The following is a 24,414-nucleotide window of genomic DNA, read 5'->3' on the forward strand; positions in this document are numbered from 1 at the left end:
TTTATATTCCCCCACACCAGAGACTTGGCTTATACCCGTCTAATCTCTAGGTCTTGTCATATTTGGAAACTGGATTAATGAAAGTTGCATCTGGTAATGTGGCTTGAGGCAAAGGAAGAAAAAGCAAATCTCAGCACAAGGTTATTTAGATTGTTGTTAAGAAGTACCCCATCTTAGAGAATGGAAGTTTATAGTATCTTGAATGTGTCTTTTCTGGGACTGGTTTGATTAGCTTGGATGTCTCATATCCAAAGTTGGAAGCTTCCTCCCATTTGTCACTCAGAATTCACATATGTGTGCACATTCTCACATACCTGTACTGTACTCAAGGTGCACAGACACACATGCATGTATACACACATACACATAGTGAAATCGCAAGGAAATAAATGGTCATCTTTTTAGCAGACAGGGAGAAAGAAGACAAAGAAGACAAAATTCTGATAATTGCATGGGCACATGCAATCGTTCTAAGGGCTAACTCTCTGGACATTTACCTGTCTAGCTGCACTGCACTACACAATCCAATGTTCCCTATACATTGTCTATTTATTGGCAATTAAAAGTTGAACCTGCAACAAATGCTGTTTTCGAATATTTTTTCTAGAATGTTTATGTGAGCTTATCTAAATAATAATTGGAGAATATTAGATGCTGGTACTTCTCCTTTTCATTATCTGGGGTGCGTTCACAATTGATTTTGGCAAACAAATTTGTCCATTTGTTCATACACTAGTTACAAAAATAAAGCTATTTGAGCAAAGGTCTTCTTTTTGCAGATGACTATTTTCTCCCGTTTGTATCATATTCTTTAATTTACCTTTGTTGTTGTTTTCATTTCCCCCCTTTACAATGTTAACAAGAGGAACCTGCGAACTTTAGTTGTCGGAAAAGTGAGATGTGTGCCTTTGCTGGCATTAATAGCAATTGGACCTGTCACCTGTCATAACCTGTTCTGTATGCTCAGGATGCAGACAGCCCAGTTTATCAGACCAAACCTCCAGGCACCTTTGCAAATGTACAAGGAATCAAGGGCTTGCTGGGATCCAGATCATTATGAAGATATTTCCCTGTAGCTTTTGAGCTGGAAGGGCTGGTTATGCCCATGCTGATGTCCTCAATCTTTCTGGCCACAGGGTCAGAATTAACAATGCCCAGAATTGCCACTCTCTGAGTGTGTCCCAAGTGGCTTGTTTCCCTGACTATAAATCGGCCATCATGCTCTTTTGTGTGCAGAGACCTTTGGAAATATTGAGATTCAGTGTGTGCATTGGGGCTTGAGCTAAAAAACGAGAAATAATGACAAACTGAAAAAAAGGCCTTGTGATTATGTTAACAAAAAGCCTCTGGTTTTTTTTCCAATGAATTCTTCCTGAACATTAGTCTTTAAATTCTAAGTTTGAAACTTTTCTCTAATTATCATAAATTTTGGAAAGTGGTACTGGCTTTACTTCTTTCCGTACTCCTTACTGCCTCTGTGGCATTCAGAAATGTTTGCTTGATATTTTCTTGTCTTATCCAGGCCCAGCCCCTGTTTGAAGCCTTCTCTAGTACATCTAATTCAGACAAGGTGCCCAGCCCCTCATGTATTAAGCCATCCTGTGTTCCCTATTTCGATTCTTCAATCTTGTTCCATTCTAGTTTGTATCATTCAAGTTTTCAACTTAGCCCTGTGTGTTTCTCACTTGCTGAAGGTTAAGCTCCTCAAGATTGAGGGCTCTAACTCATTCATCTAAATGCAGAGGATATGATATTTTTGTTTCCTTCCCCATCTTGGTTTCTGTCTGTGCTTTTCCTAATGGGTAAGGGGATTTTAGAACAGTGGCAAATCAAACCTTGCCATATAGAATGATTCATATTAGCAAGGTAGAGGTTTGAAGATTCTCCTGGACAAAGATCAAGTATTGCCTTCCTGGAAGGGAGCCAGGATAGGCCCTATCAACCTCAACTATAAATAACAGCCTCAGGGTTAAGTTAGGGCATTTGAGGGGCCAAGTGGAGTAGAAAAGGAAGAAGGAAATGAGGACAAGGAAGAAGGGGAACCCTAACAACTGCTACAGCAAAAGCTGAAAGGACTGAATGTAAATCCAAGTGGAATCAATAAATAATATTAGCACCCTCATTTGGGATCTTGTAGCATGCCTCTGAGTGGGGTTCTCACTTTTGAGAACCTCTTTGGTTGGGATTGCACCTGAAATTCCTTCGAAATTAGTGGGGGCAGAAGAGCAGGGTTTATACTTTTGTGGAAAGTCAGAGACAGATAGATGTCGTATTTGCCTTGTACCTAATAGTTGTCTAATATAAATATTTGCTGAATTCAATGGATTGCAATTCCTAAAAGAACATTACAAACATCATTTCATCCTGAGTTCATCCTCAGTCAAGCGAACATTACAAAGAGTGGCTTAGTGTAATCCTCTGTTCCACAGCAGCGGAGTCATTAGCTCAGACATGTGGAAAAGGGGAAATACATGAGCTGCCTGAGTGGAGGAAAAGCATGCTTCTGTTTTTCTGCTCTGTGGACCCTGGTCCATGACTGTACTCAGAGCCCAGCCTGTGTTTATGGAGCGACTTATCACAGACCAGCCACGACATGGCCACATTGGCTTAGAACAAAGGGAAACAGAGACCTTGGATTTGCAGTAGGTAGAACGTGGCAAATATGGACTTCTTTACTGGTTTGGAATGAAAATCCCAGTTGGCAAGTGAATATGGGATATGTATTCTCGACGTTGCGACAGGAGTGTGATTTGCCACAAATCTTTAGCTAATGCTCTGGTAATATGTTAAAATCAGAAATGCATAACTCTTCAGCTGGCAGTTCACCTTCTTTCAAGAATACATTCTGCGGAATTAAAATCACCACTGCAGTTGTTGGACATGGGTCTACAGTGTTGTTTGCAGTACACTACCCCTAAATGGAACAAGTTGGAAGTTCTTCATTAAGAGAGAAACTGAAAATAAGTCAAAACATTGGAAAGGAATATTAGGTAGCTATTTAAAAAGTGAGGATATTTCGACAATGACGTAGATGTATGTCATACTAAGTAAAAAACGCATACTGCAAAGGTATATACACACACAAAAACACAATTACAGAAATTTGCTTATAATCAAAACCTGCACTAATAATGTACAAACATATTCAGATATATTTATATGAGTAGAGAGGAAGGTGTGGAAAAACTTCCCAAAAATCAAGTTAACTGTATGTGCTCTGGCATTTGTAAACAGATAGTTCTTTTCCAGTCTTAGAGAAAAAGAAACTGAATTTCAGAGAAGTTAAGTACATTTTTCCAAAATATTAAAACAAGAAAGGAGTGGAGCTGGAGCTAAAATACAAGTCTGCCTGAACTATGCAACTTGCTACAAGTTATGCTTTGATTGCTGTGTGTGTGTGTATCTGTGTGTATGTGTTCTGTAAATATTTGTGAAATGATTATATGTATCAGTTTATGGATTGTAGAAAAGTTGTCTTTAGGATTTGGGCTTGAAGTCCCTACTATCTTCTTGAACTTGAGCTATTCACTTAAAATCTCAATGTCTTAGTTTTCTCACCTCTAAAAGAGAGAATAATAATTCCAGCCCATATTCCTTTCCAACATTGTGAGGGTTGAATAATATAACACAGATACACACTTAAAAATAGACTAGGGCGGGCCGCGGTGGCTCAGCGGGCAAAGTGCTTGCCTGCTATGCCGGAGGACCTCGGTTCGATTCCCGGCCCCAGCCCATGTAACAAAAACGGAGAAACAGAATACAATAAAACAAGAAAATGTTTAAAAGATGTTTCCCTTTCTTCCTTCCTTCCTTCTATCCTTCCTTCCTTCTCTCTGTCTTTCCTTTAAAAAAAAAAAAAAAAAAAAAAAATAGACTAGATTCTGACTTCCATCAAAGCAGAGGCTATCCAAGTTTCTATTATTACAGTATAACCTAGCGCAGTACTTGGAACAGTAACTCCCTCATAATCTTTTTTTTTTTTTTTTTTTTTTTTTGGTGGAGGGGAAGTACGTGGGCAGGGAATCAAACCCAGGTCTCCCGCATGAGAGGTGAGCATTCTACCACTGAATCACCAGTGCACCCCCATAATCTTTTTTTAAAAGTTAACCTATTGAGGTATAATTTACTTATAACAAAACACAATTTTTAAGAGTAGATGATTTTTGAGAATATATACAATTTTATAAGTATCACCCCAATTAAGATAGAGTTCATTATCATCTCCCCAGAAAGCATCATTGTACCTACCTTTCCTGGCAACCACTAATCTGATTTCTATCACTAAAGAATAATTTTCTCTGTGCTAGAATGTTATATAATGAAATCATTGAGTATATACTCTTTTATGCTCAGCTTTTTCATTCAGCATAGTGTCTATGAGATTTACCTATCTGTTGCATCTATCAGTGCTTTTGTTTTATTGACTAGGAAACCACATATTTCATACTCTTGTTGATGGTCATTTAGTTCCTTACATTTTTTGGCTGTTCTGAATAAAACTGCTATGATCATTTGTGTATATGTCTTTATATGGACATATATTTTCCCTTCTCATTGGCAAATATCTTAGGAGTGGAATTCTTTTATTCATACGGTGTTTGCTTAACTTTATAAAGAAAAGCCAGAAATGCTTTCTAAAGTGGTTGCACCATTTTAAATTCCCACCAGCAATGCATGAGAGTTTCAGTGTTCCAAACCCCTGCTAAGACTTAGTGTAGCAGTCTTTTTAATTTTAGTTAGTTCATGGGTGTGAGATGGTATCGCATTGTAGTTGTAACTTACAAATTCCTGAAATAATAGGGTTATATATACATGAATTAATTGCATCTCTTATTTTTTTGAAGAGTTGGTTCAACTCTTTAGCTGCCTTTGTTGGTATTGCTGGGTTGTAAGGTTTCCTTATGTACTCTGGAGACAAGTTCTTTGTCAGTTTCACAGTCTACAGCCTGCCTTTCATTTTTATTGATGCTGTCTTTTGAAAAACAGAAGGTTTTAATTTTGATGAAGTCTAATTGATGTATTTTATTTATTTATTTATTAGCACTTTCAAACATATTAATTATCTGTGTTATTTGTGCCCTCTCTAAGATATCTTTGCATACCTCAAGAGAATGCAGATATTCTTCTAAACACTTTATGGTTTTAGGTTTTACATTTAGGTTTACAATCCATTTCAAGTAAATTTAAAAAAAAATATAATGATATAATTTGCTATGTTGTGATATAATAAACATGGTTATTTTTAAATGTGAATAACCAATTGTTCCAGCATGATTTTTGGAAAAGTCTATTCTTTACATTTGGCATCTTGGCAAAAAATAAATTGATCAGCCCAGTCATCAGGGAAATGCAAATAAAAACCACAACAAGATGTCACTTCATATCCATTAGAATTGCTATAATAGAAAAGACAAATGAAAGGTGTTGGTGAGGATGGGGAGAAATTAAGACCCTTAAACACAGTTGGTGGGAATATAAACTGATACAGTTGCTTTGGAAAGGAGTGTATTAGTTTCTCAAAAGGGTAAACACAGAATCATTATATGATTCAGTAATTACACTCTTAGATATACACCCAAGAGAAATAAAAATACATGTCTACATAAAAACTTCTACATGAATGTTTATAGTAAGCATTATTTAGAATAGCCAAAAAGAGGAAACAATCCAAATGTCCACCAACTGATGAATGAATAAATAAAATGTGCTGTATCCATACAATGGGATATTATTTGGCTATATAAAGAAATGAAATACAGTTATATGCTATAATGTGGCTGACCTTGAAAACATGTGAACTGAAAAAAGCCAGCCACCAAAGATCACATATTGTGTGATTATATAAAATGTTCAGAATAGACAAATTCATAGAGATTGAAAGTTGATTAATGGTTGTCTAGAGCAGGGGAGTAGAGGATGGTGAAGGAAAGGGAATGACTGCTACTGGGTATGAGGTTTCTTTTTGGAGTGATGACAGTGTTGAAATTGATTATGATGATAGTTACACAATTCTGACTATACCACAAACCTTTGACTTGTGCACTTAAAATTGATGGTTGTATGGTATAAATTGTTTATAGGATGTCAATAAATGTGTTTATCAATGGATCATATATGTTCTACTTCAGGATTATCTATTGTTTTATTTATCTGTATATCTATCATTATGCTAATACAATAGTATCTTGATTACTGTAATTTCATAATAACTTTTGAAAATTAATTAACTTTTTCAAATTAATTTTATTTGAAATAAAATTGAAAATTAAATTTCAATCTTGCTTTTTTTGGAAAATTTTTTGATATATAGTTTTTTGGTAACTTTTCTGTAAGTCTGAAATTATTTCGAAGTTAGAAAAAAATTCTTGAGTATTTCTATATATATATATATCTTAGTGTTTTGGGTTTCTTCTTCTATAAATTGACTTTAGAGTTGACTTACACTGAGTTCCTTATACATTGTAAATAGTAGTCTCCTGGTAGTTTCAGATATTTCAGGTATCTCCTCCAAATCTATTTTTTCTTTTAATTTTGTCCAATGCATTCTTTGCTGAACAGAAGTCCTTAGTTTATTTTTACATCAGCCCACGTAGATTTTTTTTTTACACATGGTAAAATTTACCCTTTATAAGTTCTATGACTTTTGACAAATGTATATAGGCATGTGTCAAAGAAGCATCAAACCAATCTAGGGGAAAAAATTGTTTTTTCTTCTTTCTATTCCTTTTTGAACTGGCTAGGACCTCCCGGCCAATAATGATTCTATCTGGAATCTTAAATCTTGCGTTCCTTGTTTTCCACTGCCTAAAAACTACTGCTGTGGTTTTTTTTTTTGTTTTTTTTTTTTTGGAATGGGAGGCCTAATTTGGTGATAATTCATTACCAAAAGCAAAAGCCTCCACTTTATAAATATTTATTGAAAGAATTAATGAATCCATGAAATCAAAGAATAAACAAATATTCATTGTTTAATATGGACATTAAAAAGTGAGAAATTTGTAATAGACAATGGCCAAAATGGGTTATTCAGCCACATTCCTGTCTTTGTCTACTCAGAATAATATTAAGCAATACTTTTAAAAACTTCCTCGTTGCTTTCTAAGTCCCCTTCTGATACAGTTTACTTCAATGAGCTGTTTTAGGAGATTGGAGAGTAAAGATTCCCTCCTCTCTTGTCCCTATCAATGATGGTATTTTTACATGAATATGTGCTGTTTACCTAGGGTTCAAAGTTATCTATATCCCATTTTAGAGCATTAATACTTGAAAGTTATGATATTCAAATTTTTTCTTAATTTGACAGTTCTCTAAAAGAAACCTTCCATAATCACCTCATCTCTCAGTATTAGCTCTAGACCCCAAGTTCAGAGCAGACTGACTCCAGACCATTGGGAGGGGCAACTGGACAGCATGAGCTAACAGTGGCACTAATGTGAGCGTGTCCTTACTCGCCAGGCTGCTCTTCCTGTGACAGGACCTTTTCAGCACATCTGTGGCTGGGTTGCATGTTCCTTGATCTCACAGCTTCTCCTACTGAGGGGTACAGGTACAGAGATCAAGAGTCAGACCGAACCTGGCTGAAGGAAACACAGGACCCGAGTTCTTGTGGCTGGGTGGCATTTGCCCTGTGTCAGTGTTGAGGGGGAACCTGAGGGAGATTTCTATTGAAACCTCATTCTAAGCAATTTTCTTTAGTTGTATCTCTAGGGATATAAAGTATGAAAAACCTCAGAGACAGGAAAGGCACGAGGAAGTCTTAGTTAGGAAGGAAATGGTATTAGAGATTAGACGAAGCAATGAGACTGCTATGTTCTCAATCTTGCTTGCACATGAGAATCACCTGGGGACCTTAAAAACTAGCTGTCTAAATCCCACCCAAGGCCAATTACATCAGGATCGCTAGTGGTGGGAACTGACATTGATATTTCTAATACTTTCCAGGTGATTCTAATGTGCACTCAGAATTACAAAGCTGTAGAGTAGAAGGAATATAATAAATGACTAGATAAATGAATGATAAATATGACTGATTAGAAGGAACGCAGTTACTGGCACTAACCTAGAACAGGAACTTTTAATTCTTTTGTTCAGTATATAAGTGGCTTTGTCAATACTTTGGTTTTTCATTTAAGGGGTCTTTCAACATAGAATGGGGACAGACCCCTGGAAAGAACATGGGCTTTAGGGTCTGACAGCTGGAGATCTAATCCTAGCCCTAGCACTTGGAGTCACCCAGCTGCCCTGAACCCCAGTTTCCTAATCCGTAAGCTAGAGAAGGACACCTGAGGGGCTGTTAATAAGTGGTCAGCACAGTGCCTGACCCATGATTAGATCCCAGTAAATGCCAGCAGATTCAGAAACATTCTCATCATACTACACTCCACCTATGTTTTCAATAAATAAACCATCACCTGCTACAAAAATAAAAAAGAAAAGGAAACCTTACATATAATCAGGAGACATTACATTTTTTCATGATATTGAGTAATATTCTAAATATTCATCCCTTATGCTTTTGCTGTGTTTTAACCTATATTGATTACCTCTATAGAATGAGATAGAGTTCAAACCTCTTTTCAGAACTGGGATAGAGGTGAAGCTATGTGCAAAATTTAAGGAGGTTTTTACTCTCAGGTCATGTAAGCACCAGTTTTCACCTAGTAGCAGTTGATCAAATCTACTTTTTACAGTGGAATGAAAAAAAGTCACATGGCAAATAACCCAATACCTCCACCTGCCATCAAAGTTAATTCAACTTAGAGCCACTGTATCATCTGTTCTTATTCTGTTTCACAAACTTAATTGTCTTGCCATCTTCCACTGGCTGGTACCTCCTTTCTTTCTCTCTTTGCTCCTCTCTTCTACTCTTCCTCTCTTTTTCCTTTACTCCCTTGTCTCTAAAATATCTATTCAAAGTCAACTTTATGACAGATTCTCTTGTAGATGTTGGAAATATAATGGTGAAAAAGAGAGATATGACCTCTGCTCTCAAGAAAATTGGTCTTTTCATTGGGCAAAATAATTTGATTTTAATAAGTTACATGAAGAAAATAGATGGGATGATATTATAGAATTTAATGGATAGGATTTAATCAATCTTTAATCTGGGTGGTCAATGAAGACTTCTTTGAAAGGATGACTCTGAGCTAAGGATGAACAGCTAAGAGATACTGTTTTGAAGACCATTAGGGAAAATACTTCAGGAAGAGAGAACAATAACATAGATCATGAGGCAAGAACAAGCTTGGTATGTTGGAAGGATGCCAACATTTCCATTTTCTGGAAGTGCAATGATAAGGGGGAGAATATTAAGACACACCTATAACAATCATATAGGTCCCTACCCAACCAGTATGCCCAGTACTACCTCACCAGCATGACATATTGGAATTAATTTTAGTTCTCCCATACATTAGATGTAAGAATAGGGCATTTGAGGGGCAGGAAGGGTGGGCCAAGTTGAGCATCTAGATGAAGTGATCTTAGATCAACTTCTAACCAGCTCACAGATCTGAACATCATCTCCACGTTGGTTCCTGTATTCGTGGTGTAATGACTAAAAGATAAGAACTCTATCATGGATAGCTTAACTAATGGAGAAAGATAAATTTAAAAAACCTGGGCACACAGTCTAAATGTCAGAATTTATTTAAATGTCAGATGAATCTGATTGTAGCAATTGGGAAAAAAAATGCATTGACGTCCAGGGCACCCAAGGAAGATACTGTGATTTGAGGCATATGCTCAAAAGGGAGTTAGACTTTGGAGCTGAAATACAATAGACCCTAATCGCTAACCTTGGGCAAATTACTGAAAAGTTCCAAGGCCTAGAGAATTTATCTGTAAAATAGAAATAAGGACATCTGTCAGTGTCAATTTAAGCAAAGTTTCCTAATATAGGAAATAAAGTGCTTACAAAACCCCTGGAAGGGCTGGAATATAAGACTTCATGTTGTATTTTCAGGAGTGACTCCAGATCAACCTACCCTGAGCAATGCTACCTCTGCTGTGATTAAGAAGCTTGTGATTCGGAAATAGTTAGCTTTCTTCTAACTTTTTTGCATAATAAAGTATCAAAAATTTACATCTTAATGCCACATATACTTATTATGTCCCAGTTTCCATATGTCAGGAGTCTTGGCATTTAGTTGGGTCTTCTGCTTAGGTTCTCACAAAGGTGTAATCAGGTCATCATCTGAGTCTCAGGGTCTTCTTCTAGGCTTATGTGGTTATTGTCAAAATTCATTTCCTTGCATTTAGAACTCAGGGAGGCTTGCTTTTTTCAAGGCTGGTAGAAAAAGCCCTTTGACAGCAGACATATCTAAGTATGCCTTTAAAGACCTTTAAACTGATGTCAGACTTAACCCAGGATGATTTCCCTTTTGCTGAACTTAAAGTCAACTAAATTGGGACCTTAATTACGTCTGAAAACTCCCTTATACCCATGCCATATGGTTTAGCCTAATGAAAAAAGTGACAACTCTCATCATTGTCATCTTAAGTAACCTACCACAGGCATATCACCAGGGCTCGAGATCATTGAGCCATTTTAGAATTCTTCTTACCATATAGACTACCCAAACTGCTAGATCAGGTACCACATTGCTTTAGCCATGATCTTCTCCAGAAATATAGAAGCCCCATGCCCAGTATCTTCACACTAACAAAGGTACTGAATGGATGCTGTATTCTGCCCTTATTCCACCCACCACAACAGTGGTTGCAGAAGCATCACACTCTTCTATAGCTGTACCTGTCAGCAGAAACAAGTCATCTGCAGCCTTTGCTTCCTTCCAAACATCATTCAGATGTATTTTCTTGGAGGAATCTGAATGACATGCTGTACTGGAGCAGTAAGGGGATGAGGGAAATTTAGGTTTTAACTTTCCATCCTCAAGCACACAGAAAGGCATAGTACAAAGATGAATGACTGAAATTGATTAAGCCAATCTACAAACTCTTTTCACAGGGATATTGGGAATAGTATGTGAGATAGCCCAGGCATTAATATCCTGTCCAGTGCCTGGCAGATTGTGCAACAGACAGGTGTCAGGTCACTTCTCACTTTATGGGACTACACTTGATATAACACATAAAGGATAGTTAGAAATTATGATGATATTTATGTTAGCTAAACTTCATTGAGTGTTTATAATGTGCCATGTATTTATCTATGTACTTAACGTTTATTAACTCATTTAATCTTCACAATGGGTCTATGAGAGAGGTTCCATTCTTCATTTGTTATAGAAAATTTGTGTGATTTGCCCAAATTCACCGAGTAGAGTCAATGTACCCAGGCAGTCTGTATTAGAACTACCCCACATGCAGCCTCCCTTTCCATGGGAGGGAATTACTTTCTAAGGGTTTGAAGATTATCAGGCCTAATGATAGCTCAATAATAGTCAATCGATCCAGGAGTTTCAATTGATGTCTGTGTCAGGACCCACAACTTCTACATAGGAATTCTTTACATCCATTTGCTGAGTGACAATTCAGGTGACAATTCTAGTTTCAAGCATTCTCAACTCAGAGTCTCTCATTATTAATTCTCAAACACCCAGATGCCATGCAGTCTGGATGGAGTTTTCAAAGTGAAATCACTTGTTTATCTAAAAAATATTTGATTCTGGGACATTTTTAATAGAAAAATCCCATTATTCATTTTCTTTTTCAATTTTAGCAAACACTATTTAAATTAAATATATGGTAGTGCCTTGAGTCAGAGTAAGTTTTATTATAATTTGTTATTTGTTATTCCCCAACTTATTTGATTAGCACTTAATGAGAATGGTATCAGTACCAAAAATTAAAAGACAATAAGATGCATTTTCCAAAGGCAGGTGTGGAAATAAACACAATAGGGTATAGGAAGCATACCTTTCTATCAAATGATTGTAATACATTTTTGTTTTTGGGTGAATGGTCCAGGAATCGAACCCGGGTCTTTCGCATGGAAAGCGAGCATTCTACTACTGAACCACCGGCGCATTCTGTAGTACATTTTACTAAGATTTGCATCATGTATATCATACATCCACCAGATACACATTTCTTACCTTGTGAAATTGATTTAGATGCTATTGTCAGTATTATCCCACTTCGTAGATGAAGAAACTGAGGACCATACTTGAACCATTCACTTTTCTCCCCTTAGGCAAGGCTCAGACTAATGGAATGGAGGTTGGGATTTTAGAAGACAGAACTCTGTGCTCTTGATCATATACCTCACTCAGCTCCTGGTTTAAATTTGAATATCAGCGTTTTGTAGGCATTGGTTGGAGGGCTGCATGTGTGCATGTGTACGAGCGTGCATTTTATAAAATATAAAGTTTTCTACAAATGTATGACTTAATGGTAGGCACAGCCTGTTCCTATCTGTCTGATTTACTTTAGAAAAATCTTTGGTTTCTGGGCAAAATTGTTAGATATCCTTAATGACAACATTCTTTGTTTGTGACTATCCAGCGTATTTGCTCTTTCTTTCCCCCCATAATATGATTTTCCTCTGGAAAATCACTCCTTTCTGTTTCATGTTCCTTTGGTGAGACTGTCATCCCAGGGCCATAAGTCGTTGCTTTCAGGCCAGGCAGATGTCCTAAACCTGCCTAACAAGAACCCCCAGCTCTGCAGGAATTTGGGCAGAGCTGTCAACAGAAGCTGATTATCTTCTACAGATAGGCCTTAGAATTCCCAGTTTTTTTTATTTTCTTTTTTTGCATGGGCAGGCACCGGGAATCGAACCTGGATCTCCGGCATGGCAGGCGAGAACTCTGCCTGCTGAGCCATTGTGGCCCTCCCTGGAATTCCCATTTTTATAAGTCAGTAAATGTATTTCTTTGGGGGGGGGGTGGTGCACGGCCCGGGAATCAAACCCGGGTCTCCCGCATGAAAGACAGGCATTCTAACCACTGAACTACCTGTGCACCCAATGTATTTCCTTTTGTACTTAAACTAATTTGACTCCTTTGGTCTCCCTGGCACTTCACGTGACCATCTCCTTCCTAGAAGATAGATCCCAGGGACAATATCAGGAATCATTCTCGTTTATATCATTTTCCCAGCAGAGAGCACGGTCCTTGGAAAGTAATAGACCTTCAGTAAACTATGCCAATCTGCAGGAGTTTAATGCAATACCCACAGATTGTCTTCTTCAGGAAGAGAACAAGTCATCCTGAAAGCCCAAGGGCTTGAGAGTTAGGCAGCCCAACCCCTCGTCACCTTACTCAGCATGCACGACCAAAGCAGGGCCCAGCACCGAATGCATTCTCAGCAGAAGCACTTAATCCATTTTTCCAATATAAAAATAAAAGAGTTCCTCTTACCAGTTGCCAATGAGCATTAAAATGCATGCTTATTCTTGGAAAAAGGGCCATACACTTTTTCCTTAATAGAATTATGTTGAGTGGTTAGGCATCAAGGGGTGAAAAACACCAAAACCTACACTAAAAAAGATGCTAGTTATTGGCCAGGTGAGTCCTTTGCATTTCTAATGCTTTCTTGCCTCAGAGGAAGGGGGAGGATAGGGGAAGCATAACCAAGTCGCTCCACTGAATATTTTAAGGCTGATGAACAAATGGCTTCATTATGGGGAAGATTGCTGCTCCTCTTGTGTAATGTCATAACTTTTGGTATAATTCAGCTTTTAAAGACTCTGTGGGGAAGGCAGCATCTCAGAACAAACTGCCATTAATATTTAACACACACATACACCAAAAAATATTAGCCCCTTAAGCTTTTATGAAGTCTTTATGGAAAAAAGAAGGCAAAACTACAAGCGAAGCCACACTCCAAATAAAAAAACAGCAGTCTTAACTACAGCATTGTGTGGAGAATTAAGGAGCAAATTCCAACTTTGAGTTGTCATGTCTGCAATAAATAACTCTTTAAGTCCTTGGAAGATGACACAATTCCTTTTTTTTAACTCGTTATTTTTTTATTTGGTTTCTTTGCTTGTGAGAAGAGTTACAGAATTCTAAATTAATGATGTACTGACTGTAATTGTCACTAAATATAACCTAGTGCTAGCCATTACTTCTTATTGTAAATAGTTTCCTATTTCCTTTTAGAATTAATGTACTGGACAGGTGGTGATGTGGGCTAAGCCTCCCCTCTCCCACCTCCCAATCATATTGGAAATGTTGCCTAATTCGATCCTGAGCTCAAAGACTAAGGACAGGCTAGTTTTTCTTATCTTCTGCCCAGCATTGGAGGCCCCAGAAGCACTGCACTCAGTTTTAGCTCCATGGAGGTGGGAGCTAGTGCATGTTTAGTTGGAACTCTCATATTGTATATATGCAAAGTACCGTTCGCAAGAGAAAAGGCAAAGTCAAGTTGAGGCGCTACACTGAAGGTCAAACTGCAAAGTTCTCTGAGAGGATTTACTGAGTCATTTAATGCTGGGGTCCACTGTGGATCAAGATGATCTCTGAAAATGTTAAGAGACACAGGTGGGGATTGACTCATGTTCCCCACAAATGGCATATTCAGATCTCCACCCCTGGTGCTGTGGGTGTGAACCCATTTGTAAATAGGACCTTTGAAGACGTTATTAGTTAAGGTGTGCTAAACTGAATGGAGGGCCTTAATCCAATATGGTCAAAGGCCTTATGAACAATGGAAATTGTATACAGAGAGAAAAGGCGCAAGGAGTAGCAAGAAGCTGGAAGTTAATGGAACCTGGAACAGAAAGGAGAAGATGCAGCCACCACTTGCACTGCCATGTAATGCAAAAGCCAAGGTACCCTGGGATTGCTAGCCAGTCAGAAGACACCAGTCCCAAGAGGGAGTGTACCTTCTAGCCTCTGAAATCTTGAACCAATAAATTTCTGTTATTAAGCAAGCCCGTTGCATGGTATTTGTTTTAGTAGCTGGAAAACTAAAACAGGCTGTACAAATCCATGGGTTATAAGGTATAGACAGAATGGACAAATAAAAAGCAACAGGTTATAGTGGCCAGAATAAGAAAAGCAGGTGCTGATCTGCATTCAGATTTTCTTTCAGCCAGTTGCTTACCCTTTGAATTCTCTTATTATTCCTAAACTTTGCGAAGCTGTTATAAGCCTTAATAATGAATTGGCAAGTGCCACTATATTTATTATAGTTTCTTGAATTCTTCATGTACTACATAATAATGTAATAATGCTTTGAAAAATAAAAAAAAAATCATTTATGGATGTTACTTACTTTCTGACCCTTTTTGGAGACAAAAGATACTTATTGGCCACATGTTGAATTCTTCCTGGTCATAAAGGTCATGCATTTTTCCCTTGCAAATAATACTTAAATAAATGATTACTAAAACAAAGCAAACAGTATCATTCATTGCCTTCAAATACTCTGCAGGTATTCTATGATATAAGTAATGTCATTTAATCTCCATAACAACTCTATGAAACAGACACTCAGTTTTCTCTCTATGAAATGAAGCTACTCAGATAAGAACTTAACCAAAGTCAACACTGCAACAGATAAAATTCTAGGTAGCAACGCTAGCAATAAAGCACAGGTCCACCCACGTAACTAAGAAACTGAGTTTTTGCCCATCACGCTACACATGTCAGAGCTGATCACTCCTCCTCTGTTCTCCCCCTGCTGGATCAAATGCACATTTCTATTGCTGTATTCATCACATTTTATCATGATTGCTATTTGTGCTGGTTTGAAAATATTAGGTACCCCAGAAAAGTCATTTTATCCTTATTTAATCTTGTGGAGGCAATCATTTCTTTTTATCCTGATTCAATAATATAGGTTGGAATCTTTTGACTAGAGTATCTCCATGGAGATGTGACACACCGAATTGTGGATATTAACTTTTGATTAGTTGGAGATGTAACTCCACCCATTCCAAGGAGGTGTTGATTAGTTTACTGGAAGCCTTTAAAAGAGGAATCATTTTAGAGAGAGTCAGAAAGGACAGAAATGAGAGAAATGACAGAAGTCTTAGAGCTGAAAGAAACTTCACAGTAGAGCTGACACAGATGAGGACATGCGGAGAACAGAGACATGGTTGTTTGGAGATGGTTGGAGGCCAGCAGACGTCGCCATGAGATGTTAAGCAAGCCAGAGCCTGGAGAGAGCCAAAGAAAGCCAAGAGATAAAAGCCAGCCCTGGAGAAGTAAAGTGAGGAACTTCCACAGGAACAGAGGCTGAAGGCATGGGAGCCCAAGACCAAGGGATCAGCAGAAACTAGCTATATGACTTCCCAGATGACAGAGAGGTTCCTGACCCATCAACCTTTCTTGAGTGAAGGTAACCTCTTATCAGACACCTTCACTTCCTTAGAACTGTAAAGTTGTAATTTATTAAATTTTCATTTTTAAAAGCTGTTCCCATTGTGGTATATTGCATTCCAGTAGCTTGAAAACTAATACACTATTGTTACTGTTTTAGTATTTCAGAGCTGGGTGGGCCCCTGAGGATGCAGTCATAAGAAATGTCCCCTCTCTTCATGATGTGACTCTGGATCCTGAGCCCCTGCACTTTTGTGGCAATTTCCTAACTTCTCTTGCTACTTCCACTCTTGCTCCTTTCAGACTGCTTTCCACCCTGCAGCCAGGTTCATCTTTCTAAAATTCAAATTTAATCATGTCTTTTGCCTGATTAAACTCAACTCATAGCTCCTGTTGCTTTTTTTGGATGGATAGAAATCCCCAACGCAGCCTAAAATATGAATCCCAGGGAAATCGCTGGACTCCTCTCAGCTTCCTCACCCCTGTTCTCTGCTCCAATCACCCAAGCCTCTTTGCTGGTCCCTTAGATATATCATGCTTCTGCAGACAACAGGTCTGGACACTTTTTATCCCTTTAAGCACACGTTTGTCCATTGCCTAGAACATAACTCTCTTGTAGAGTCCACTTCTACTCAACATTTCTATCTTAGCTCAAAGAAAGTCTGAAATGGGAAACCTTCCCTTTATAACTTCATGCTGTGATGGTTAGGTTTCTTTTCCTCAAGAAAGTCTGAAATGGGAAATCTTCCCTTTATAACTTCATGCTGTGATGGTTAGGTTCTGGTGTCAACTTGGTCAAGTGATGATGCCCAGTTGTCTGCTCAGGCAAGCACTGGTCTGACTATTGCTGCAATGATATTTTGTGACTGGTTGATAAACCAGAAAGCTGGTGTATTAAATCATCAGTCAGTTGATTGTATCTGTGACTGATTACATCTATGATTAACTAAGGTGTGTCTCCCACAAAGGAGCTCCACAAAGGAGATAATCCAATCAGTTGAAGATGTAAAGGAAGGAGAGAAGCTTTTTCACTGCTTCTTCAGCCAATGAGCCTCCTGTGGAGCCATCAAGACACTTCATGGGAGCTGCCAGCTTCACAGCCTCCCCTATGGATTTTGGACTCTTCCATTCTCATGGTTGTGTGAAATACCTTCATAAATCTCATATTTACAGATCTCTTCTGTTGGTTCTGTTTCTTTAGAAAACCCTAACTAATACACATGTAAACCCATGTATCTCTCATCTTTTATAGTGCTTTTCCTGGCAATAATTTCATATTTTGTAGTACTATTGATTCACGATTGTAGATGTCACCCAGTAGATTTAATTCCCAAGAATCCAGTAATTATGCTTTTTTTTTTTTTTTTTGCCCACAATGGTTTAGCAATGTGACTGGTCCATATTAGTCACTCAATACATATTTGTTGGAAGCCACATGTATAGGAATGTTCTAATGAAGAGATGTGCAGGTATAGTGCATGTGGATGACAAAAGATGTCTGCATTACGACTAGCAACTTTTCCTCAAGGGAACTTTATCTTGTCTTTTCTTATCTGTAATGTCATTTCAAATAGGAAAGGACTCTTAAAGAAGTCCCATCCAATTCCCTGTGGCTACTTGAATTCTGATATCATTACAGACCTTTGATTAATGTTCATAACTTTGATCTTCAAAGAGGTTGATAATCCAGAGCAAAAGCATGGGTAAAAAGGGCCTCTGAATATGTGCCATTCTGCAGCCTCAGGCTGAGTATTGATTGTAGAGCTGTGCTGTCCATGTGCATATTGCAGTTCTAATTTTTTTTTTATAAAACTGGAATTGTGATAGATTGCGTTGTCCCAAAAATACTGTGAGAAGTGCGCAAGGCAGCTATTGCTACAAAAATAATTTGGCAGAGAAAGAAATCGCCTTTCAGAGAGGTGGAGTCACTTATCAAGAGTCACACACCTAGTTCCAAGAGAAGCCAGAGTGTGACCCCAGGACACTGTCTTTCCTACAGAAAGTAATTGGTAAAGTGCATGTGAATAATTCTGACTCTGTCCCTTGCTAACCCCAAACATTTGGGTATTCTATTTCATTGCTCTGAAGTCAGTTTCAAAATAGTTGTAAATGGTGATCATGTATATCTATTATCGTAGCAATAAATGTTAATTTGATAAAAATAAAATAACTCACGAGCATTGTCATTATTACCATGAAACCTATTATATGTATCTGCCTTTCCTGTAAGCATTGTGTCTGCCCTGCAGTTACTCAGTGTTTGAGAAACTTGACTATTCAGTTTATATTGTGTCTCCTAAAACCCAGCGTGCTTCTGAGAGCTGGGAGAACCTATTGGTTAAAAATGCAGCCTCCATCATCCATTCCACAGAGCAAGTTCAAGTCCCCTGCTTCTAGTTCTGCAATTACCCACTGTGCAACTTCAATCAAATAATCAAATTGCTCTTCTAAGCCTCACTGTACTATTTATCTGTAAAATGGAATGCTACTTATTCCAGGTGTTTATTTTTAGGACTAAATGAATTATATAATATGCAAAATCTCCACCCCCTTTTGAGTGCTCTTTAATTGTTGAGCTAATTTTTATAATAAAAATAATGATCATCACTGTATAAAGATCTAATCTCTACGTTTAGTCCAAATGTATGTGAAATAACTTAGGAATATATTTCTCACATTCTAGAATAGTATTTTCCAACTTGGTATTTGTGTTTCTGTATTTTTATATTCACACAAAAGAGCATGGATCTATCACAAAACTCAAAAAGCCAAACTTAGATGGCTGTGATACGATTTCCAAATTGGTGGGTGTGTCTTTCCTCTGTCACTGAATGTTTCAATTCTGGAGAAGACAATAGATTTAGTTTCTTTCACTGAGGCTGAGGAAGTGACTGGAACCCTTTGTTAAATGGATGCTAAAGAATAGATCCTGATAGCAGTATAATTGAATTCCATTACTATTCATGGTCATCGCTGTCCCTTTGTTCTTTGTACTTCTAAGGTTCCAGGCACTTCTTTTTGGGTTTCATTTTCATTTAATTTAATTAATTTTCTATTTTTCCCCCATCAGTCTGGAGACTTAGATACAATTTCTGCCCTGGTCATTCAAAAGTAAGGGACATGAACCTTTTGTCCAATAGGAGGTTGGAAATGTCACTGTTTTTTTTTTGCCTTTTCACCCGGTCTGTTTCCAAAGAAGATTTTAGGCAATTAATAGCAAGAATACAAGGTATGCGTAGAGCCATTTGTACAAGATAGGATTCCTATTAGGAATGATGAAAATGTTTAAGTAATGGATTGTGGTGATCTTAGCACAATACTGAACTTAAGAGTACTGAAATACATGTATATCTGAAAGGGAAATAACTAATACAGTCTGGTACCAGAAGTGGTTCTTAAAAGATAGATCTTAAAAATGGTTTTTTACGATTGGTTATCTACTCTGGCTGGACTCAAATGCACTAAGGACTCTGATTCCTGTAATAAGAATGATACTGCCAATCCATGGGTGAGTTGGCAAAAGAGATAGTCAAAATATCACCATACGATTTTTCTAACGCCTCCCTTGTATGAAGCCAGGCTCTGGGGGATAATGTTTTTGACACCTTTACAGAGTTTTGTGGAAATGAGAGGTATAGAGATGTTGGCTGATTACTGTTAGATATGCTGTATACATTAATGATTGAAAGGGATGGGCTTAAGTCTTCAGATGAGAAGCTTACGCACCATCTGACAGATGTAAATGTTTCTATGAGTTTCCTGAAGGAAAATCTTACTTCCTGTAGCCATAGACTTGAGATCTCCAAAAATCAGACTCAGATTCTTTTTGTTAGAGTAGCAACTTTACAACGTAAACTGAAATCTCAGTCTTGCTTGGTGTCTGCTGTTAAAGTGAGGGCATTGATTGGAAGGGAGTGGGACCCTGAAAAATAGGATGGTGACATATGGATTGATGATGTCGGTGGCGAGGTTGAAACCCTGGGTCTTGCTGAGTCTTCTCTAGATAACCCTGTAATAGTCTGCCCTGAGGACATAGCCACCCCACTCCTGGTACCAAGCTGTGTTAGTTAGGGTTTTCTAGAGAAACAGAATCAATAATAAATATCCACAAATATAAAATTTATAAAAGTGTCTCACATAACCGTGGGAACATAGAGTCCAAAATCCATACGGCAGACTGTGAAGCTGGAAACTCCAATGAAGGGTCTGGATGATTCCACAGGAGAGATTGTTGGCTGAAGCAGGAAGAGAAGAGAAGCTGTCTCTTCTGAACCCTCCTTAAAAACCTTCTAGTGATTGGAATAAGCATCACTCATTGCAGAAGACACTCCCCTTGGCTGATTACAAATGGAATCAGCTGTGGATGCAGCCAACGTGATCAAGATTTAACTGTATGAAATGTCCTCATAGCAACAAACAGGCCAGCACTTGCCCAATCAGACAAACAAATAACACCACCTGGCCAAGTTGACACATGAATCTGACCATGACAATTGTATATATGGTCACAGAACAAATATTTTTAAAAATTTATGGAACTGCACAGCACAGTGAACTCTAGGTTAAACCAGGGACTATAGTAAATAACACAATTACAAAAATCTGTTCTCAACGATGATAACGAATGTTTCACACCCATGTAACATATTAACTATAAGGTAGTATATGGGAAGACTGAATTTTACGCGAGATTTTTCTGTAAACCACAATTTCTGCAATAAAGAAAAAAATCAAATAATGAAAGGGGCAAAGAAAGGAAAACTCTATTAGAAAAATCAAGCCAAGAAAAGTTATAGCATTTAGACAGAAAACATTGTGTTCTGTATTCCTCCTTTTTGGTGATAGTGAGGGCCACTATCTCTCTAATTTTTTTAAAGTTTCATGCCCTTAAGCATTATCTAAGTTAAAATTAAGAGACATCTATAGGAATATAGAGATGTTGAGGGAGTATTCTCTATCATATTTTTCCCTTCAGAAGTCCACTTAAGAAATGAACTTTAGTAATGAATTATAAGAAAAGCCTTGAGGAATTGAGGAATTTCTGTATTCTGATCATGACAACTCATGTGAACAATCATTTCTCACTTTTCCCTTCCCTCAGGAGGCTCAGAATTTGATGTTCAGTTATAGTCACCGTGATCTGAATGATTGATATCCTGTCCCTTTTTTGTGACTTTGATATTAAAATATTAAATATGTTAATTTTCATTTGATGAGTTTTCAAAATAGTGCTGGTTCCCTATCATCCCCTGAAAGTCATCAATGAAGTTTAAGAATTATAAATTAATGAAAAATGAATTGAAACATTTATGTGCTTCAATCCATTGAACATATTGAGCATGCTGCTGCTTTATGTTTGGTAAGTGATACCAAATGCTAGTTGATTCCAAAAGAATGTACTTTCTTTGAAAAGTCCTTATTTTGATCCATGGTCATCTTTTTTAAAAAAATATTTTAATTTTTCACAACAAACATACAAACATTCTATACATCGTGTATAATCCCTGTCTCACAGTGTCATCACATAGCTGTGCACTCATCACCATGACCACCTCTCTGAATATTTGCCTCCCTCCAGCAAAAGAAGCAAAAAGAAAAAAGGAAAAAACTCACACATACCATACCCCTTACCCCTCCCCCCCCGACCACCAGTACCTCAATCCATTCAATCCATTCCAATCTTTGTTCCACTTATTATCTGTCCATTCCCCATCCTTATCTTTTACTCACCTGTCCATACCTTAAAAGGAGCATCAGACACAAGGTTCTCACAAATCACACAGTCACATTGCAAAAGCTACACCATTACACAATCATCCTTAAGAAGTGTGGCACTGGAACACAGCTCTACGGCTTCAAGAACTTCCCTCTAGTCACCCCAACACACGACAGACCAAAAAGGTAATATCCACACACTGCATAAGAGTAACCTCCAGGACAATCTCTCAACTCTGTTTGAAATCTCTCAGCCACTGACTCTTTATTTTGTCTCATTTTTCTCCTCCCTTTTTTTGGTCAAGAAGATTTTCTCAATCCCTTGATGCCAAATTCCAGCTCATTCTAGGATTTCTGTCCCACATTGCCAGGGGGGTTTACACCCCTGGGAGTCATGCCTCATGTAGAGGGGGAAGAGGAGTGAGTTTGCTTGCCATGTCAGCTTAGAGAGAAAGAGGTCATATCTGAGCAAGAAAAGAGAGTCTCTGGGGGTGACCCTCAGGCATAATTTTAAGCAGGCTTAGCCTATTCCCCACAGGGATAAGCCCCATGGGGCAAACCCCAAGATTGAGGGCTTGGCCCATTGACCTGGGCCATCCCTACTGCCCACGAGAACATCAGGAGCTCCTCAAATGGGGAAGCTGAATCCTTCCCCCCTTTTCCCCATTCCCCTCGAAGGGACCCTGCAAACACCTCTTCATTCATGGTCCAAATCACACGGCCCTTTTTTGTATTACTTACTCCAGAACTTGAGTGAGCGGCTCATTTAAGGAACATTGGTCCCTTATAGTAGCACATGATATTTATAGACCAAATTCTACAATAAAGGTGCCCGTGACTGCTGGGCTGTTCACTGTCTCTGGGCCTTTTGCGTCAGTAGAGTTAGAATAGGTTTTATTTTGCTGTTAAGATAAGATAGATCATGAGTTTATACCTATGTTTTCTATTCAATTTCGGAACTACAAGATTCCTCTTTAATTTCAATCACCTGTCCGTATCCTCTTTCTTCCAACTTGAACACTAGCGTTCAATAACATCGTGACAGCAGGGCTCAAGCCCCCTCTTAAATGGGAATAAGGCTCTGAGTGTGTGACAAGGCTGCTTTAACAGGGACAAAGGTCAAGAAAGTCAACAACCTCCCCAGAGGGAAAAGAATATAATCAAGGATGTAAAACAGCATTGATTGTATCTTCCTCTTAAACATTAATCTCAGTAAAACATCAGCTCTTAAGCTCCTGTAATGATTATACTGGAGGCCTGATGTCCTCACACTGTATGGAGTGTTTTTGCTCTATAATCATGTACATATTGTCCCTTGCACTCATACCCCTTGCAGCGCTGTCCCTTCAGAATGGGCCACTGGAGAACTTCTCTGTTCTCAAGTCCTAATAAATCTATGTCTACTTCTATGCCTGGGATGCTTTTCAGTCTCATGGCAGCCTCAGCCCATGCTTTGCATGAACTCAGTCTGGGCCCAAGCAAACACTGACACTCATTTTATTGATCCTACGGCACACACAATAATGTTAAAATGACAATTCCTATACTAACACGTACAGTATGATTTTTAAAAAACAGCACTCTTTGTATTCTTTTTGCCTTAAGGTATATTTCACTAGGAGTGTGGTGTGAAAGTCCTGTGTTTTGTAGACACTTGGGAGAATGTCTTTCAATTGTTGAAAATGGGATACACGGCAAGTTCATTTTTTTTCATTTTAGTTCCGATTTTTTTTCAGAATTGGTCTTTTAATATCAGATTGTGTTTTATAATTGTGTAAAATATTTATACAGTTCCAAAGTCAGATCTACAAAGCAAGGTATATTCAAAGTAATCTAGACTAGTACATCCCTGATCATTTCCATCCTGTTCTCTTCAGAACACCACAGGTGATCTACATTTCATTTTATGATTTATGTTTCCACTTAAAAGAAGTAGTAAATGTGTGTGTCTTCTATCAATAAATGGTGTTATATTCCCCTCTTTACAGCACCTTGATATTTTTATTTTACAATATTTTCTGGAGATTATTCTGCATTATTAGATAGCATTATTTCACATTCCATTCCACAATTTCATAAAATTGCAAAATGCAGTTGTACAGTGTTTTATGAAAATAGTCTTGTATTCATGAATGTTTTCCCCCGCCCACAGCCTTTGCTATTATAAGTAGCCCTATAGTGAATAGCAATGGGCATGTCTTTTTATATATTTTTGCCCCTGTATCATTTGATAAATGCTTAGCAGCAGGATTTCTAGATCAAAGAGTAAATGTGTATGTTATTTTGTAGATGTTGCCAAATTTCCCTCATAGGGCTTGTTCCATTTTGCATTTCTAGTACTGACGCAGAAGAATTCATCAGAGGTTTTGACCATAGTTATTTGGTGGCTTTCACAGCTCAAGTCTTCATTGAATATCTAAACTGTAGATGGACTCTACATTGTGTCAAAGGAAATGCTTGTCAT

Source organism: Tamandua tetradactyla, chromosome 16 (assembly GCF_023851605.1).
Source record: "Tamandua tetradactyla isolate mTamTet1 chromosome 16, mTamTet1.pri, whole genome shotgun sequence".
Taxonomy (NCBI): Eukaryota; Metazoa; Chordata; class Mammalia; order Pilosa; family Myrmecophagidae; genus Tamandua; species Tamandua tetradactyla.